General features: G+C 43.9%; 1 protein-coding gene across 3 annotated transcripts in view; it reads left to right on the top strand.

Moving 5' to 3' along the window:
* The first annotated feature begins 1,146 nt into the window (after window positions 1-1,146).
* Window positions 1,147-16,014, top strand: part of DNAJB6 (DnaJ heat shock protein family (Hsp40) member B6) — a 101,848-nt gene continuing 86,980 nt past the window's right edge. For all 3 annotated transcript variants that reach the window (XM_048837625.2, XM_048837628.2, XM_048837627.2), the window contains exon 1: window positions 1,147-1,302. The gene's annotated coding sequence lies outside the window, so the exon portion shown is untranslated. The remainder of the gene's footprint in view (window positions 1,303-16,014) is intronic.

Genomic DNA, 16,014 nt, shown 5'->3' with positions numbered 1-16,014 from the left:
CAGCAGCCTATAACTAGACTTCTAATTAAATCAAAATTAGCTCTGATATTCCACAGTGGGGAAAGGAGGAAGTGCAATTAGCATATAAAGCCCTCACCAAGGGGCCCATGCCACCAAGTATTACTACTTGTCCCCAGCCTCTCTCTATTCACACAGTTTTGGAACCCATGACCCTTGCCTAGCGAGTGCTACTTAGTTGATGGTGAATCCCTCCATCATAACAAAAGGCCATGTACAGTTCCAAGCACAGTTCCCATAATCAGGGTAATAACAATTTATTCTTCCTGCCCCAATAACAGAGACACTGGGGATCCCACAGCAGCCAAAGTGACCATTTGGGCAGCTATGGTCTCATTCTAGGCGTGGTGGGTGTGCCTATGCAAATGAGATCAGCCCCTGAAGTTCTTTTCCACAACTTGCCACACCTCACCACCAGCTGTCAGGGTGGAGCTCATCCTGACACTGCTTACAGAGATATGGGCAGCCTAGCGTGACCAGATGTCCCAATGTTACAGGGACAGTCCCAATATTTGGGGCTTTGTTTTATATAGGCTCCTATTACCCCCCACTCCCTCCCAATTTTTCACACTTGCTACTTGGTCACCCTAGGGCAGCCACAGTGTTGCCCAGGCCCCTGGGGATCTGACTGTGGCCTGTGGCTGCTGAGGTCGGCAAGGTGCAATCCATCTTGGCCCAGCGGCCCTGGGGTCTGCCCCATGGGACTCAGCACAGGCCACCCAGGCCCAGGGTAGCTCGGATGCCTTCAGGTCTCCACCCCGCGACGGGGCCAGCCTGGCACTGGGCTACCGCCATCTCTTGGGGTGGCCGCCCTGTGGCTGGGTGCCCCCGGGGGCGTGTGACTCCCTCCCCCTCTTCCCCCCGAGGGTCACCTCGGTCCATGGCTCATGCCCTCGGGGTGGGGGCCCATAACGGGCTGGAGACGCGGGGGGCGGGCGCCTGGCGCGCTGCGACGTGCCGTAACGGCCTCGCCCATGCCTCCCCTCCCGCACCGGCTCCCCCGTCGGCCGCGAGGCCGCCCGCCGCACCCCAGCCGCGCAGCGCGCCGCCAACAGCCAGCAGGTGGCGCCGCAGCTCGCGCTCCCTGTCAGCCCCCCCCCCCACACTTCCGCTTCGAAGGAAGAGGGCGAGGTCGTTCCAGAAACTTCCGGAAATAGGGGGCGTTAGCGGAAGTGACGTTCCGGAGAGCGACGCAATTTCTGTTTGTGCGTGGCCGGCCAAAGCTGGTGCAATCGCTGCTGCTGGGAGAGACGGGAGCGCGTCCGCCGTGCAGGCCTGGGCAGGGTGAGCCAGGGGCTCGCGGGGGAGGGGGTGCGGGGGCGATTTATGCTGTTCCCGCCGGGGTGGCGATGGCCGGACCGGACTGGACCGGACCTGGGGGTGGGGGGTAATACGAGGCGGGCTCTCGCCCTCAGCAACAGTGTTGTTGGTGATGGAGCTTCCCCCCCATCTCCCGCTGGCGGCAGAGCGGGGGCGGGGTGAGCGGGGGCCACCGCTGCTGTCTGCGCCCGAGCCGCTGTGGGGGCGCTTCTGGGTGCCGGGCCCCGGTTCTGGGCGGGCCTGTGGTGAGCCCTGACCCCAGCTCCGGGGTGCGGCGGGACTGGCGTGGAGCGCGACCCAGGAGTCCTTCGCGGTGGGAAGGGAGCGGATGCGGCGATACGCTCCCTGCCTTGGGGAGGGCCCCGGCGGCTCGGTTACTCTGACCGGCAGCTGGGTGCCGGGGAGATACGCCGCAGCGCTGAGCGAGGACAAGGCCCGTGTTGATGCCTCGCAATGAGGCAAACTCAGATCGCGCCACACTTCCGGGGAATCTAACGCTGCGCGGGGGTGGGGTGGCGAGGGAGCTCCGAGCACCCCGGTACGCTCGCAGGTACCGAAGAGGTGACTCACGAGGCCGGTGTGTAGCCGCCTCTTCGCTCTGAGTCCGCTTCACGTTTTTGGGGGTTGCTCTGGGCGCTAGTTTTTCCTTAAAAAGCAAGCGAGGGAAGCGGCCACAGAGCCCCATGGTACCACTGGAGTTCTTGTACGTTAGTTGTTTGCAGTAAAACTTCCACGCACCTGTGAGTTCCCTTCTTCAGTAAGTAAGGGCAATGGTAGCAGCCTAGTGTGTTTGCAAAGCCGAGGGGCCCTTGGATGTTTTGTATATGATGTTGCCAAGTTTCCCACGCACAGTGTCCCTGTGAAGGTGAGGCAGATGGTTCATGTCATCACTATTTGTAGGATTTCTGGGATGGTAGTGAGTGGGCAAGTGGAGTCTCTGGTCTTCCTGCTGACAATAAAACTTTAAACTAGCTTCAGGGTGGTCACAACTAATGTGATTTGAAGTTGTTTGCAAAACTGGTTTCCTCTTTGAGGCAGGAAGAACATGGAACAAATTATTTGAGACATTAAGATCATTGAAGCCCTTTCTCATTATGTTTTAACTAGTAACTTTATAACCATAGATAGAAATTGGCGTGTTTAGCATAGAACATTGTTCTTAGGGGGCCAAGATGACATTATAGAAGCTAAATTTTTATAACAAGGTTTTAAATGTATGTGGTCAAGCTTGTGACCTGGCATAGCAATTTAGTTGTCAGTCTTGTGCAGGGTGGATAAAAATCAGTGATTTATTTAAAAACATAAAAATAAATCCAGTTTTTTATTTAAATCGGGGAAAAAACTATTTTCCTTTTTGAGAGGGGGAAAACCTACCTAAAGGTAGTTTTAATTAAGATTCATGATAGCTCAAAGATATCTCCTCGTGGAATAGGGATTAGAAGTTCTAATCCTATAGTATGAGACTATATATTCATGTAATGTTTAAGAAAAGTTTTGTAAATGAGTTACAGTAGTTCATGGATTTAGGGACCCAGTTTTATGGGATTCCAGGGGCTTCTGTATAGATTATTTACGTTAATCTTTCCATCTGTCCAGTGATGCTCAGTCTAGCAGATACCGTCAGAGATGCTTAGTTTTGTAGTTCTCAGACTGGATTTGTGTTTCCAGAGATAATATGCTTATTAATAGCAAAAATGTTTTAAAATAAATAATATATAAAGGTGAGAAATAACAGACCTCAACCCTATTGTCCCTTTGCAAATTTGCGTACACGGAGTCAATCCCTTACCTCTCTCTCAAAGTGTAAAGTTTCAAAAAGTTCAATGAATAGAAGATTGTTGGGGTGGAATAGATCTGGACAAGAAGAAGTCTGGAGATAAGTGTGAGAAGGGAGAGACGGGCAGTAGGAACAAAAGTGAAACAGGAGTATAAACAAACAGGAAAATGAAGGTGAAGATGACTGAATTAGCTGCAAAAACCAATATTTTAAGTTTCTCGTGTTGAACTGGCTGACAATTTCATTTTTTTAATATTTCATTTAACTATTTTAAACAATTTTTTAACGAAAACAAACCTGATTTTAAACTTGAATGTTGAACTAAATTCAAAAATTCATATGCTTGTTTTGTTAAAATATTATATGTTTGCTATCGAAGAAAAAAATCCAGAATACTTAACATTGTTTTTGTTTTTTAGTTAAATAAAACAATTTAAATGTCTGTCTGGTGGTGGTCTCCTCCTAATACATCATGGCAAGAAAATCCTCCAAATATTAATGATAGTTCACCTCCCAGTGACTTCATAAATATCTGCTTCTATTACATTTGGTAAATGAAATAACCAAACAATCATTCATTTTCTGATATAGCTGTAAAACTAATTTGAAAAGTTTTCAAAATAAACCACTTCAAAAATGTATAGTGTGTACCTTCTAAAAATGAAACTTACATCTATCTCGAGTTGTGAAGAATATGTATTAAGGTTACAGCCCACAAGAATGCACTTTTATGTAGAAATCCATGATTAAATTATCTGCTTGACTAGTGATTTAAATCAAATCCACTGTGGTCTTGTATAGAGAATATCATAAAAAAAACCATGGCTTTAGCCTAGTTTGAATGATTGAAATGGCCTTGGGCTCTGCTAGTTCCATTCTCTGATTATATGGTCCTTTGGCAGTTATTGCTGTGTACTTGTGAGGGGTGCATAATCATATGGGTCTGGATTCTTCAGGTTTTGGGATATGAGGTATCGTGTAACTCCAGTTAGAAAAGGTGTTTGTTTCCAGATGGGGAGGTGTAAGAACTTGGCAGTTAAGTTAAACTGTAGTTGTGTTACCTTACTGGGCTGACTAAATAGTCAGCTGAAGTATGTGTAAGGCAATGGGCAAATATGCTTACCAGGACGCTTGTTTTTTTTTTAAAATGCGCAGAACAAAAAATGAACAAATTCCATAAAGGTTGGCTTTATAAGTTAGTTAATAGCATTCATTTGAGCCCTATAGATAGTCCTTGTATTAGCTCTGGCTATGACCACAGAGCCCTTCTTATCAGATCTTTACATAATTTTTTGTTTAAATCCTCTTTCCAGTTTCTGAGACTGAATTCAGTTTGTTAGTGGACCGTGGAATTGTTTATATGTTGCCACAAGAAAATTGTTATCACTAATGTCCTGTGAAAACATGAAATCTAGAAGTGAGAACAGCAGGGCTTTTTACTTCCAGTAGCTAAACAACTAGTTACAGCAAAATCAAAACATCACACATAAGTTAGCATAATTTCAGAGCACTATAATACATCAAAAATAAATCCAAGGTCAATTTTCAAAAAAAAAAAAAAAAAAAAAAGCCAACCCCCCCCACCCAAATTTCAGCAAACAATATCTTTTAAAAAAAACTCTGGAAGAAATAACTTTCTTTGAAAGTTTGAAATGTTTTATTTAGTCATAGTGGGGAAATTCCCACTTGCAGTGGGGTGGGGGGAAGGAAGGGAAATAAAATATGAACAAATGCAGAGAAAAGGAGAGAAGGAAAATCCTAAAAATTCAAAACCATTTTCTTCAAACAAACCGTTTCAGTTATTTTAATCAAAAAATCAATTTCAACCAGCTTCGCACACAAGTAATTGCCTTTATTCAGCATAACGTATTTTTCTGCCTCAGTTACTTTTGGTTTCCACAAGTTAATTGTTTTCCAATGCTGCTTTCCATCGTGGATAACACTTCAGAATATTTTAAATTTTAATACAGGGTTTTTAAAACATCTATTCCAAATTAAATTGGAAATGGACAGTCTATGTTAAGTCCCCAAACTTAACATATTGAAATCATTTAAACAAAATAAAAAAAAAATCGAAGTCAAACCACAACTTGTGGAAGTCATTGGTTAAACACCTGGAATCCGAGTCCGTTGAAGGCCTAATACCAGTTGCTTTTTTTGCTGGTGCATAGAGAATATTTTCTTTTCAGTTTATTCAACTAGTTCAGTTCAATGGCTCGTACAAAGTTAAGAAACCAATTGGAAGTTGGAAAAGGAGGAAAGGTAGTCTTCCTCTTCTAATTTAGAAATAATAAAAACTAGGTGCAAGAGGATGAACTCTGCTAGTTTTTAAATATTTGACGGACATGGTGTCCTCAGAAGTATTTAGTCTGGCTTCCACTGAATTCAGCAAAAGTTAAGAGCCTAAATACCTTTGTTTCCAGTCACCGTGGCCCAAATCTACATACAGTCACCTCAGTTCACTAACTACAGATAATACTACCATAGTTTAATAAATCAGTTCATTTTAAATGCAAAACATGTTAAACTTTTTCTTTTATATCTGGTATGCCAGGGGACACACTAAAGTTTGTGCCCCCAGAAGGTCTTCCTGGTTCTTGAGGCAAAGACAATGGAATTAGGAAAATATAAAGGGAGTAAAAAGACCTTCTAGTTAACTATTGGTTGGGGAATAAAGCACCCTCTGATTCTGTGAATATGGGATCCCCATATCTGGTGGCCTGGTAACTTGATGTAAGTAATACTCCTGGGGGAATTCTGCAGCAAAAAAATTCTGTGCACAATATTTTCAAATTCTGCATATTTTATTTGTCAAAGTAATAGTACAGTCACTCCAGTTTCAGTTATTTTGGTAATTTATTTCAAAATGCCTGTCAGCAAGTATGTCTGTAACAATACAGACAACAAAAGATTCATGAAATGTTTTTTGACAAATTCCTTACTAGGCATATTAATACAGAACTCTGAGTAATTCATTTAAACTACAGTACAGAACCGTATTTTCGGAACCCCTCAGAAGCAGGGCAAAGGCTTGGGGGAATCCGGGGGAGTGGATAAGCTGAGGGAGAGGAAAGTAAATTGCTGGGAAGGAACCTGGGTCTGAAGTTGGAGGGCTCTTGGGTATGGGTGGGAAAAGTATGGAACAGATTTTTGGGGGAGCCGGGAGGGATTGTTAGGGAGCTTCCCCCATGCAGACCCTGGCTGATTCCTAGCTTCTCCCATTCCATCAGGCACATGTGTCCCTGCACCCCCGTCTGTTTCCTTCCACCCCCATGTGGCCCTGCATCCCCTTCCCCATGTGGCCCTGCCCAACTCTGTCCTCCCCTACTAGCCCTTATGAACCCCTGTATGTGACCCCTCAGCAGCCCCATGTGCCCCATGCTGTCTGTCTCTCCATATCCCCTGTCTCCTGATCTGGCCTGACAGGCGCTGTGACGAAGGCACTGCAGGCTCTTTCTCTTCCATATGGTACCTGGGGCTGGCCAGGAGCAGCTGCTCTGTTCTAGTGCCACAGCACCCTCTGGTGGGCAATAGGTGGAACTGCATATCATTCAGCTAGAAGTTTTCTGCGGGGAAACACAAAATGTGCGGCCCATGAATTATGCATGCAGTGGTGCAGAATTCCCCCAGGAGTAAAGTAACATATCTGCTTAGACAGAGATTGTAACTTGCTAAAATTAATTGCTAGTGTTAATTGCTAGAGAACTTGTCTTGTTTGTAACCATATCTGTCTTTTCTCCTTGTTTAGAATCACTTTTAAATCTGTTCATACATTTATTCTTGATTGTTACAAAACCATCTCGGTGTAAAGGGCAAGTCTTCAGCTAACCTAACAGATGCGTGCTCTGCCTTTTTGAAGGCAGAGAACCTAATTGCTGAGTATCCAGTGAGATGGACTGTGTGCTGCAGGGAGATGTCTCGAGTGAACTTGGGAACTCTGATTCACTGATTTGTTACCTGATAGGCAAAGTTTAGACTGACAGAGTCTTGAAGAGTTTGCTGGCAAGGCAGACAGGCTGTTATGTCAGTGCTCTCACTCTTGCTAAGTTGGAGTGATAAAACGGTGGCTCACAGTTCTGGGAGTTCTGAGCATGACATCACAGTTCACCAGATGTAAAAACTGTACTTTCTGCTGCTTAGTTAACTTTGGCTGTAACTGTACCTTTCTCACTTTCTCCACCCACCACGCTCTATCAGCAACAGGGATGTAGATGGAATGTGCACAGAGAGGAGACATCAAGTCCAACTCTCCCTATGATGGGTTCCCCCTGGGGTGCCACCTGGAACTGGGGTACCACTGAGCCCCCTTGACCCACCAGGCTGGACTCCCTTTTACACTGTTGTCATAAATATAAAGGGAAGGGTAACCACCTTTCTCTATACAGAACTATAAAATCCCTCCTGGCCTGAGGCAAAACCCCTTAACCTCACTGGCGCTTGACCAGAATGACCAATGAGGAGACAAGATACTTTCAAAGCTGGAGGGGGCAAAAAAAAAAGAGTCTGTCTGTGTGTGATGCTTTTGCCGGGAGCAGAACAGGAATGAAGTATTAGAACTTGTTAGTAAGTAATCTAGAAATGCGTTTGTCAAGGTTCCTCCCCCACTCTGAATGCTAGGGTACAGATGGGGGGACCTGCATGAAAACCTCCTAAGCTTATCTTTACCAGCTTAGGTCAAAAATTCCCCAAGGTACATGGTGGCCGCTACCACCACCAAACAAATACTGGTTACTGGGGAAGAGCTGTTTGGAAACATCTTTCCCCCCAAATACTTCCCAAAACCTTGCACCCCACTTCCTGGGCAAGGTTTGGTAAAAAACCTCACCAATTTGCCTAGGTGACTACAGACCCAGACCCTTGGATCTTAAGAACAATGAACAATCCTCCCAACACTTGCACCCTCCCCTTTCCTGGGAAATGTTGGATAAAAAGCCTCACCAATTTGCATAGGTGACCACAGACCCAAACCCTTGGATTTGAGAACAATGAAAAAGCATTCAGTTTTCTTACAAGAAGACTTTTAATAGAAATAGGAGTAAATAAAAGTAAACAAATCCCCTCTGTAAAATCAGGATGGTAGATACCTTACAGGGTAATTAGATTCAAAGCACAGAGAATCCCTCTAGGCAAAACCTTAAGTTACAAAAAAGATACACAGACAGAAATAGTTATTCTATTCAGCACAATCCTTTTCTCAGCCATTTAAAGAAATCCTAATCTAACACATACCTAGCTAGATTACTTACTAAAAGTTCTAAGACTCCATTCCTGGTCTATCCCCGGCAAAAGCAGCATGTAGACAGACACACAGACCCTTTGTTTCTCTTCCTCCTCCCAGCTTTTGAAAGTATCTTGTCTCCTCATTGGTCATTTTGGTCAGGTGCCAGCAAGGTTACCTTTAGCTTCTTAACCCTTTACAGAGGAGTTTTCCTCTGGCCAGGAGGGATTTTAAAGGGGTTTACCCTTCCCTTTATATTTATGACAGCGTTGGATTTCCTTTTGTTTAAATAGCTGGTAAATAAGCTGTGCTGAATGGAATGTATATTCCTGTTTTTTGTCTTTTTGTAACTTAAGGTTTTGCTCTGTTTTGAATCTGATTACCCTGTAAGGTATTTACCATCCTGATTTTACAAAGGTGATTCTTTTACTTTTTCTTTAATTAAAATTCTCTTTTAAGAACCTGATTGCTTTTTCATTGTTCTTAAGATCTTAAGGGGCAAGCTGCACTTGCTTACGGCTTGGAATCCCCAGGTGTTCCATTCACAAGCTAAAAATCCCTTTAGCCTGGGTCTAGCGCTTCCTCCTAGTTCAGTCTTTGTTCCTCACGTGTTTCCAGGAGCCTCCTTGGGAGGGGAGTCATTGAAGAACCCAGATGATGTCACTCCCCTGCCTTTTATAGCTTTTGCACATGGTGGGAACACTGTTTCAAAGCTTGGTTCCCACGCAAGTCAGTGGAAAAATAAACCTCCCAAGGTGAAGTCCAGCACCAGGTGACCTGGTCACATGTCCCTGTTGTGTAACAGCAGCCATTATTGGAGGCTGTCTGTAGCATCCTCAGGAAGGCTCCCCAGCTGGAGATAAGCTTCCCCTGAGGCCTATTGTTCTCTCTCATGGCTGATTAACTTGATGACTGGCTGGGAAGGACCCATTCTAGACTGAGAGCCTTTGCCTAGTGGGTGTTGCCCAAAAATAGCTACATGTGAAATAGATACAGTCAATATTCATAATTGCAGATACAAAAATGATCCATGCATGCAAATAGGATAATCATTCAACAAATCATAAACTTCCCAATGACCTCTCACATGACTTGCATAAAATACATCATAACTATGTCATAATCACATCAAATATCATTGTGAAGAATATGGAGTGCAGTGTCACACTTCAATCCCAATTCCCAAGAAGTCCCAGTTCCTAACAGTAATGGGGCAATGCAGGGAAAAGGGAAGTGAGGATTTTAATAACATTAACTTTGTATTACCATAGGTTTCAGAGTAACAGCCGTGTTAGTCTGTATTCGCAAAAAGAAAAGGAGTACTTGTGGCACCTTAGAGACTAACCAATTTATTTGAGCATGAGCTTTCGTGAGCTACAGCTCACTTCATCGGATGCATACCATAGTGCTTATGAGCACTAGTCAGGGACCAGCACCCCATTGTGCAAGGCATTGTACAAACTCAGCAAAAAGATGGCCCCCCTGTCTGAAGGAGCTTAAGTTTAAGTGAAGGTGTCTGTCAAGTGGCAGTAGTAGCTGTCCCAGGACAGGAGCCCCTTCTGTCTACTGATCTTCTTACAATTTGCCAGAGAAACTGCTCACTGGATCCTGTGAGTTGTGGTTGGCCTGGATGTTGTGTTTTTTTTTGTGGGGGGTGTGTGGATAATACAAAAATATTGCATTGGTTAAAAAAGCTGCATAACGTTAACAATAAGTTAAGTTTTGTTGTTTTGGGGGTTTCTCTGGTGGGAAAAAAATGTTTGCATCAAAATAGTTTCTCCCCCCCAGCATTTGTGTATTAAAAAAAATTAATTGAACTGTTAAACAATAATAGAATAACATTTAGATAAATATTTTTGCATGTTTTCTACATTTTCAAATATATTGATTTCAGTTACAATACAGAATACAAAGTGTACAGTGCTCACTTTGTTTTTCTGATTACAAATATTTGCACTATAAAAAACAAAAAAAAAATAGTATTTTTCATGTACTATAGTGCAGTCTCTTTATCATGAAAGTTGAACTTACAAATGTAGAATATGTACAAAAAAACCCCCCTGCATTCAAAAGTAAAACAATGTAAAACTTTAGAGCCTACAAGTCCACTCAGTCCTATTTCTGGTTTAGCCAGTTGCTCAGACAAACAAGCATTATCTCCTGCAAATGTAACCAAGCTATCTGCTTCGTGTTCACAGTGTCACCTGAAAATGAGAACAGGTGTTCGCATGGCACTGTTGTAGCCAGCATCGCAAGATATTTACATGCCAGCTGCTCTAAATGTCTCTTCATGCTTCAACCACCATTCCAGAGGATCCAAAGCGGAGTGGGCTGATGCACGTTCATTTTCATCCTCTGAGTCAGATGTCACGATCAGAAGGTTGACTTTCTTTTTTGGTGGTTCCGGTTCTGTAGTTTCTGCATCGGAGCGTTGGTCTTTTAAGACTTCCAAGAGCGTGGTCCACACTTTGTCCGCCTCAAATTTTGGAAGGCACTTCATATTCTTAAACCTTGGGTTTAGAAATTTCACATTGGTACCTTCTTTGTGTTTTGTCAGATTTGCTGTGAAAGTGTTCTTAAACGTGATGATTCATCACCTGAGATATCTATAACATGAAATATATAGCAGAATGCAGGTAAAACAGAGCCGGATGAATACAATCCTCTCCCCCACCCCTCCCCCCTGCCGAGTTCAAATTTAACTAACTCTTGTTTTAAAAAAAAAAAAAAAACGTCATCAGCATGGGAGCATGTCCTCTGGGTTGGTGGCCGAAGCATGAAGGGGCATATGAATGTTTAGCATATCTGGCACGTAAATACCTTGCAATGCTGGCTACAAAAGTCCAGTGCGAACGCCTGTTCTTATTTACAGTGTCCCCAATAGGTGAGAAGGATGCAGAACTATCTCTTGTAAATGTAAACAAAGTTGTTTCTTGCTCAGCCAATTGCTAAGACAAGTAGGACTGAGTGGACTTGTAACAAAATCTACATTTGTAAATTGCACTTTCAGGATAGAGATTGCACTACAGTACTTGTATGAGGTGAATTGAAAAATACTATTTCTCTTGTTTATAATTTTTACGCTGCAAATTTTTAATCAAAAATAAGTGAGCAGTGTACACTTTGTGATCTGTTGTAATAAAATCAATATATTTGAAAATGTAGAAAAAAATCCAAAAATATTTAATAAATTTCAATTGGTATCCTATTGTTTAACAGTAGGATTAAAACTGCAATTAATCACAAATTTTTTGAGTTAATCACATGAGTTAAATATGATTGATCGACAGCTGTCTGCTTCATATAAACGAAACCTGAACTTTATAAAACTGGCCATAGAGGCTCTGATTTAGCTAGCTTATGGATAAGAAGTAATTTAATGGGTAGAATAATAGCCAAGAGTATTTGAGGTGTGGGCTCTGCATTACTGTGCCTTTCCAGAATTTCCCTCTGTTATCCTTGGTTCCGGGGTAGAGGATTTCACTCCTGTCTCATTTCTTCTCACTTTTAAGTTGGCTGATTTTTATGTAGTTTTTCTTAGTTGTAATACTTTCTACGGATTTGTGTATTTTACCACATGCTTTCCTGTTCTCAGTGTTGGCTGTGGCCTGCAGTTGCTGCCAGTATAGTCTTGTACTCATTTTCATTTGGGGCCTCCTTTGAGCATCTTGCTCTGAAAATGAGTACAGCAAAGTTGGCCTTATTTTAGAGAAGCAGAATTAGAAGGCATGTAATCATCCTGTTGAGCTTATTCCACACATTTATTTACTCAAATATGTTGCTATTTTTATTTTTTGGACAGAGCTATGTTGTATGGAAGGGAAACTTGTGTAAAAGTAGAAGTAAATATCATACTTCCAAAAGTTTCTTTTAGTTCGTTTTGACTTGGGCCACATCTGTATATCGAGCACATCAGCAGCACCACTGCACTGATGCAGCAGTGCCTTTAGTGAAGACTCTCTATGCCAGTGGTCCCCAAACTGTGGGGTGTGCCCCCTAGGGGGCAAGGAAGAATGTTTCAGGGGGTGGGGAAGGAGTGCCACACAGTCCCATACTACCCCCCCAGCTCTGCTCTGATCTTGCCTGCAACCCCAGCCCTCAGCTCTGACTTCAGCACAGCTCAGGGGAGCATGGACAGATTCCATTACAGGTTGAGGGGGGAGCATGACCTAAAAACTTTGGGGTCCACTGTCTATGCTCTATGGGAGAAGCTCTCCTGCTGACATAGCACTGTGCACACAAGCACTTATGTCACTCGCAGGTGGACTATTCACACCTCTGAATGACACAAGTCACACAGACATAACTTTGGTTTAGTTTGTGTCTAGGCTGGTGATGGCCAACCTGAGCCTGAGAAGGAGCCGGAATTTACCAATGTACATTTCCAAAAAGCCACTCTCTAATATGTCAGTATCGCGCTCCTCCCACCCACAGGCAGCCCTGCCAATCAGTGTCTCCCCCTCCCTCCATGTACCTCCCGAAGGCGAAGGAGTGAGGGCACAGCAGGCTCAGGAGTGGTGGTCAGAAGGGGTGGAGTGGGGTAGGGCCTGTGGCAGAGCCAGGGGTTGAGCAGTGAGCACCCCGGCACACTGGAAAGTTGGCACCTGTAGCTCTAGCCCCAGGGTCGTTGCCTACACAGGGAGCCGCATATTAACTTCTGAAGAGCCGCATGTGAAGAACCTTACTTTAAAATGGATGATTTTTCTTCCCATGTGAATCTGAAGCTGAGTTTCACAGATGTATGTGTGTTAACCTATGTTAGGGGTAGTATCTCTTCAAGCTAAGTGGTCAGATACCATTGAAATTTCTTGTATTTTAAGTTTCAGAGTAACAGCCGTGTTAGTCTGTATTCGCAAAAAGAAAAGGAGTACTTGTGGCACCTTAGAGACTAACCAATTTATTTGAGCATGAGCTTTCGTGAGCTACAGCTCACTTCATCGGATGCATACCATGGAAACTGCAGCAGATATTATTGTTTCATGATCTCTGTGTGTATATATCTCCTCCCACCCCACTGTCCTGCTGTTACGGTGGGGTGGGAGGAGGTATTGTTTCATGATCTCTGTGTGTATATAATATCTGCTGCAGTTTCTATGGTATGCATCCGATGAAGTGAGCTGTAGCTCACGAAAGCTCATGCTCAAATAAATTGGTTAGTCTCTAAGGTGCCACAAGTACTCCTTTTTCTTTTTGTATTTTAAGATATCCCAGTCTACAGTTTAATCTGCATACGTGACCATTGGTCACAAAGAGTTAACACATAATTGATTTCTGAAGACGATAGCAACATTTAAGCAACATGTCACTAGTTGGATAACTCTTTAGAAAAGTTTTTTCTGCTGCATTCCTGTGGCCTAGCATCAGTGCAGGAGCAGCTTTCATTAGTTTATTTGGCAAATGTGTAGTTGTAAACTTTCACTTATACTACACCTCCTATCCCAATATAATGCAGTCCAATATAACGTGAATTTGGATATAACACGGTAAAGCAGCGCTCTGGGGAGCGGGGCTGCTTTACCACGTTATATCCAAATTCGTGTTACCGCAAGCAGTTCCTCTGTGCCCTCCCCCCTTACTGCAGCCCCCCCGCCCCAGCTCACCTCTGCTCCACCTCCTCCCACGAGCGTGCCGCAGCTCCACTTCTCCTCCTCTTCTCCCCCCCCCCCCCCACCCAGCTTGCCACACCAATCAGCTTGGCGCGGCAAGCCTGGGAGGGAGGAGAAGCAGAGCTGCTGCGTTCTCATGGGAGGAGGCGGAGTGGAGGTGAGCTGGGGTCGGGGGGCTGCAGCAAGTAAGGAGGGAGGGCGCAGAGGAACCACTCCCCACCCCATGCTCAACTCCGCCTCCTCCCTGAGTGCACTGCTGCTGCTGCTCCGCTTCTTTTTTTTTCTCCCCCTCCCTCCCTTCCTTCCTTCCAGGCTTCCTGTGCCAAACAGCTGATTGGTGCAGCAAGCCTGGGAGGGAGGGAGAAGCAGAGCGGCATTGGCATGCTCAGGGAAGGAGGCAGAGTGGAAGTGAGCTGGGGTAGGGAGCAGTTGCTCTCCCTACCCCGATATAATGCAGTCTCACCTATAAGAGAGTAAGATTTTTTTTTTTTTTTTTTGGTCCCGAGGACCGTGTTATATCTGGGTAGAGGTGTATATGTTTGGAAGGTTAGGGGTCCACTTGGATATTTAGGTATCTAAAGGTGAATCCTCAACATCGTTTCTAGGGTGGGAGGTCTGTTGGTTCGGTTAGTTTTTCAACAGCACTTCTGGGTAAAGTGTATTAGGAGGAATTATGTGCTGATTTCAAGGTGTTGTCTCTTCCTAACTATGTGGACAACACCTACCATATTGTGGATGCTACTGAAATAAAAACATCTGGATTCATGCTAGCTGAAAATGCATTCAAATGGATTTTGTCTGAGTTGTGGGTCTCTTCTGCACCTGAGAATTGAGCTATACAGCGATTCCTCTGCTTTTTCTTGACCTAGCATGATAGTATGGAGGGCATTTTTCACACCCAGGCTCCTTCTGTAAAGGGCAGTCAACTCATTCAGCCATTTTTTTTAGTGAAGCAACAATATTAGGTTTGTTTACCTGCTTTGGCATCCAAACAACCATATATGGCAAGGTTAATTGGAAAGGGTATATGGACCAGCAGTTTGCGTGCCCCTTGATGCATTGACTGGACTCTGGTCTCTCTCACACTCTCCATTCCAGTTATGACTCAGACTGACAGGGTCACATATTAAGAAATGTGCAGCCCACAAAAAGAGAACTAACAAAGTTTCACCTATAATCTTTAATTAGCTAGCTTGGAGGCTCTATTCCCTGCTCCTGTCAGTACTGGGCTGAGTAAGCTGCTGAATTGGGGGGTTAATAAAAAGCTTAAATTGCAGTCTTTACAAAACAGATGCAGGAAGTTAAAATAGTGGATATAGGACCTCATGCACACTTCTTTGGAACCAAGATCTACCCATAGATAAAGAGCTACTGCCTAAGAACTTTCCCCTTAGGCCTTTTCCACATTAAAAGGGGGAAAAAAAAATTCCTACCCTTTACTCTGGATTTACAAGCATTCTAATTAAACCTGCTTTACTGTGTTAAATGCCAGAAGCCTTGGGAACTTAATCTACACTTCCAACTGACAAAATATTTTTTATAAACTTTCACTCTTATAAACCAGACCCCCAGACATATCTGTTCCTCTTCAGCATCATTATAGCTGTCTTCCCAAGGAAAAAAAATGTATCCTTAACTCCAGTTAGCTAACTTGAGGTGAAATCCCAGTGAAGACAAGACAATTTGTAGTTACAAAACAAGCAGGTTACTTTAAAGACGAAGCCTCACAGGTCTTTGCTGTAAATCTTAGGTGGCGAGAAATGTACAGAGTACAGGCACTACACATGTAGCTATATACTGCCGTGAAAGGCAGGCTGTGTCCACATTTGTTGCTGATATGTAGCTACATGCAGTGAGGAAAGGCTCCAGCAAGGCCGTGGGATACAACAGCACTACAAATAGCAGTGTACGTGTCTGAGGTGCTGTGTAGGGTGTACTCTCTAGGGGGTTCAGGCACTCTAGGGCACTCTACTTGCCTAATCCATGACTCACTGTCTCCACTGCTATTTATACCCGTGCTAGCTGGGTGTGCAGTTTCTGTACATGCTGCCGTAAGTGTTAGACATACATTAAAT

The sequence above is a fragment of the Caretta caretta genome, chromosome 2 (assembly GCF_965140235.1).
Source record: "Caretta caretta isolate rCarCar2 chromosome 2, rCarCar1.hap1, whole genome shotgun sequence".
Taxonomy (NCBI): Eukaryota; Metazoa; Chordata; order Testudines; family Cheloniidae; genus Caretta; species Caretta caretta.
Note: the sequence above shows the minus strand (reverse complement) of the source record. Positions and strands in the feature narration are given on the sequence as shown.